The sequence below is a fragment of the Mus pahari genome, chromosome 8 (genome assembly GCF_900095145.1).
Source record: "Mus pahari chromosome 8, PAHARI_EIJ_v1.1, whole genome shotgun sequence".
Taxonomy (NCBI): domain Eukaryota; kingdom Metazoa; phylum Chordata; class Mammalia; order Rodentia; family Muridae; genus Mus; species Mus pahari.
In genome coordinates, this window is record NC_034597.1 from 54,141,877 (window position 1) to 54,145,997 (window position 4,121).

At 53.1% G+C, this 4,121-nt stretch overlaps 1 protein-coding gene and 1 long non-coding RNA gene across 2 annotated transcripts in view; one reads left to right on the top strand and one right to left on the bottom strand.

Moving 5' to 3' along the window:
- The window catches only part of LOC115064541, a 5,839-nt gene extending 4,264 nt beyond the window's left edge, over nucleotides 1-1,575 (bottom strand). The window contains exon 1 of the long non-coding RNA XR_003844369.1: nucleotides 1,383-1,575. This is a non-coding gene — a long non-coding RNA (uncharacterized LOC115064541). The remainder of the gene's footprint in view (nucleotides 1-1,382) is intronic.
- A 145-nt stretch (nucleotides 1,576-1,720) lies between these two features.
- Nucleotides 1,721-4,121, top strand: part of Ctsb (cathepsin B) — a 21,687-nt gene continuing 19,286 nt past the window's right edge. The window contains exon 1 of the mRNA XM_021202922.1: nucleotides 1,721-1,824. The gene's annotated coding sequence lies outside the window, so the exon portion shown is untranslated. The remainder of the gene's footprint in view (nucleotides 1,825-4,121) is intronic.

The following is a 4,121-nucleotide window of genomic DNA, read 5'->3' on the forward strand; positions in this document are numbered from 1 at the left end:
GAACTCAGAAATCCGCCTGCCTCTGCCTCCCAAGTGCTGGGATTAAAGGCGTGCGCCACCACGCCCAGCAGCATCTCCTTTATTAACACATGATAATGCATGTGTAGCCCTCAGCTCATCTGAGGTGCTATAAAGGAAGGATTTACTACGGTCTACGCGTCCTCTTGTTTGTGCCCACATGGAGGATGATCTATGAAAGCACTGGTCTGCAGGCTGGACTCCGCAGCTGTCTGGACAGGCTCGGGTGAGCAGGCAGTGATACGGGAATATTCTAACATTTTAAAATGAAGCCTTTTTCAGCGCCACCAAGGTCAGCCCAAGCCAGAGACTTCTGGGTTCTTGTCTCTCAGTTTTGAAGAAGGAAATTCATGGGCCACAGAAGGTAAGTTTTAGGAAGGTGGGAAGGACTGTAGGGAGCTGACGGGAGAGAAAGAAGGCAAAGGTCTTGAGCAGCCCGAGGGGTCCCTGGGAGGAGTAGGGTCCCATCCTGGGGCTCCCCAAGGCCTGGGAGTTAATAGGACTTGAGCCTTTAGCGGGATGGGGGCAGGAAGGGGGATGAGCTAGCTGGTCAGTCCAGTTTTCATTCCAGGTGTTGAAGTCATTTCAGTTTGGGTCACAGCCTTAGTATGGCTTCCAGGAAAGGTCACTCCTCTGGGGGAAAAGACTTGAAGACCCCCTTTCTGGCAGCCAGAGACACTGTTGGCTTAGACACTGGAAACATCTCTAGCTCCTGCCAAGGGCCAGGCTCTGGACGTGTCAGAGGACACTTTGGGCTTTTAGCCAAGAAAGGCTGCTCATTCTTGTTTGGACTTTTTACCCTAAAATAAGCAGCCAGTTTCTCCCCGTTGTCACAGCTTGGACAGATGGCCCTAGACCTGCCTTTCGGCAAGTTTCCTGAGTTCCTCCTGTATTCCACTTACCCGGGGTTCAGTCACTATACTTCCACTCCTGTCCTTACCTCGGAGCCTACCAATAGAGCCTTAGAATCCACTAGATCCATACCTTTTTTATTGTCACAAGCCTGGCTATAAGATACCATGCTGACATGGGGCCATTCCTATATTACAGGGTAGACCTAAGGATTGGAGAGATCTGAGGGTGCTTGACCCTGGGGTGGGGGTGGGGGTGGGGGTATGCTATGACCTGTCAGATCAACAAGGTCAGCCAGTTTCTCACTGGCTAGCTTACCACACAAGATGGGGGGGGGGGGTGTCATATGGTCTGGCAGGAGTTCTGAATTTCATAACATACCAAAATTCAAGGGGTCTTGGTTTCTCTCTTTCTTTTTAAACTAGGGATCGAGCCCAGGGCCTTGGACTTGGTAAGCAAGAGCTCTACTTCTGGGCTGCAGTCCCAGCCCAGTTCTAGTTTTGGTTGCTTACCTTGGTCTAAGTGTTTCTACACCATTATAGTCTGAGCGTCAGAATCAAAGGCCAGGAGGCTCCACCAGCCATTTCCAGGTCCCCGAGCCCGCGGGGCCTTCCCTAGGAATGCATATCACGAAGATGTTATGTCTTCCCGGTGCAGGGTACCTACAGAGGTCCCTGGAGAGTATCTCTATGCGAGATGGAGAGATCAGACAGACCATGGGTTTCTTTTGGGTTTAACACAGGGGTGTGGTGCGGGGCCTAGGACACAGTTTGCTGAGTCCCGGAGCGAAGGGGGAGGGGCCGGCAGGGGCGGGGGCGCGGCCAGGGATCACGTGACGAATCAGCCCCCCAGCGGAGGGCGGAGCTGCGCGGGTACTTAGGAGTGCAACGGGGAGGCCAGGAGCGGCTCGGTTCGGCTTGGTGGCTGCAGGCCCAGGCTGTTGCGCTGCACTCGGTGAGTTTGCCCGAGGCACAGTGGCTCCCCGACGGAAGTCACTTTGGCTGGGGTCCGGGGAGTGGGCTGAGCGGCGGTGGTGGAGACAGGTCCCTCACTTGCCCAGGGCGCAGGCGCGCTTCCTCCGCGGCCCTAGATGCTGCGCGCCGTGGCGGATCGCGGTCCTCTGGAAGCGGAGACCTAGGCTCCCGCACGCTAGGCCGGCAGAGCTCCGGTCTTCTTCTTCACGCTTTAGGGCCGAGCCTGGCGACCCCGCGGTGGTCGACTTCTTTCCAGTGGCCTTGGCTCACTTCAAGGGCGGAGGTGGGGACTTCGGGGAGCTCCGAGGGAGGAGCTTAAAGGGAAGGGTTCAGCCCTGGCCCTTCCAGCTCGCAGATTGCAAGTCTCAGGGGTGCTCAGGGCGAGTATCGACCTGCATCTAGTGCAGGTTTGTGGCTTATTCTAAAGAATCTGCCTCGGGAACTTTTCCACACACAAACCCACGCAGTGCCTGGCACCCTAAAAGACCTGTTCTATTGAGAACAGGAACCTGGTAGTGGGTGGCTGGGGTGGAACCTGCACGAAGAGTTAAACCGAGAAACAGGAAGAGATGCAGAGCTAAAGAATAGGGGCTCTCCCAGTACCTTTCTCTGGAGGGGGATGGCCAAGATGATGGGAATGTGATGGAGGAAAGGTACTTGCAGGACAGCCTCCTTCAGTCAGGGCCCTGCTGGCCGGGAGAGATAGTATCCTCTCCCAGAGTGCTGGGCGTGCGGACCAAGAGATAGGTAAATTGGAATTGGTTCCCTAGGGCCCTAGAGTAAAGGACTAAAACCCACCCGCACCTTGCCTCCACCTGACCAGATCCCCTCACATGTTTGGGAAGGAAGATAAATTGTGGGATTCAAAGGGAAGCTTCACACCTTTTAGTGTCTCCGGAAGACTGACCCCCCCCAGGTGCCTCCTGTAAGGGACTGCTATGGAGGTATGGTCTTCAGTCCCCGGATTCAGAAGGGTAGTATTTGCAGAATGTTGGTAAAGGTGCTATCTTTCCTCGAAGCCAGTCAGGGGATAGTTGCTTCCCATAGGCTCTGGCCATGGTGACCTAAAACTCCAGAGTTACCAGAGCCATACCAGAGCCAGGCAATCACGGCACTTGGAAGGCTGAGACAGGAGAATTGCTGTGCATTGGAAACCAGCCTGGGCTATAAAATGGATTCCACCATAGTCCACTACAGAGGGAAACTATTTCATCTCCTAACTCCCCCTCCCTCCCTTCCTCCCTCCCTCCCTTCCTTCCTTCTTCCCTTCCAAAAAAAAAAAAAAGCATGCTTAAAAGAAGGCGCCCTGGAGGAAAATGACCTCTGCTCCTTTAAAGCCACGTGACCCAGGCCTATGGGACTGCCACGCCTGTGCTTCACCAGCCCAGGTGCCAGCACTCCCCTTGATGTTGGTGGCTTAAGTGATTTGAGACTAGTCAGGCAGTGGAGGGTTGGTGCTCTTGGCTCCAGGTTGAAACTGTTCCCTGGAGGTGCTGACTCAGCAGTCTAGGCTGTGTGGTATGGGTAGAAACCTTTAGATATTGGAGTCTCAGGTTGCCCACTAACTTTTGATGTACTGATGTAAGGAAAATATTAGCTATGTATGAGGTGGAACTCTACGCAGTAGAACTTTTGAAAATCAAAAGGGAAACCAGGAACTTGAGTATGATTGATGTGAAGGGTGGTGGTGGGGTTGCTAGGTGAGGTGAGGTGTACAAAGGTCTCTATTGTCTTTGGTTAGTTAACATATCCTGCTCTGGTCTTCTCAGTACTCTGCAGGAGCTGCCTAAGGAAGGGTGGGCGGAGGATCTGGAGTCTTTTTGTTGCTGTTGTTTATTTTCTGCCCTGCCCTGAACGTAGTGGAAATTCTAGGGGTGGAGCTCTGCCAAATGCTGCAACTTGTCTGTCTGTGGCACTGCTACCCAACCCAGAGCCTCGTGCATCTTAATCATGCAGTCTGCCACCAGACTCTATCATACCCAGCCAGCTTTAACCAGTCACCAGTCTCCTCCCTCCACTTGCCCTCTCAGTTTTTTGAGGCAGGTGTTGCCCTGTAGGACAGTTCTGCCTCAACCTCCTGAATGTTAGGACTACAGACAGAAGCTAATGCTCCGGGTTAGGCTTTTTTTTTTTTTTTTTTTTTTTTTTAGTAGATCAGGTTATGTAATAGTCTTGTATATCTTGGAACTAACTGGCTATGTAGACCAGGATGGCCGGGGCATGATGGGGTACACAAATTCAGAGATAAATCTGCCTCTGCCTCCTCCGTGCTGGGAT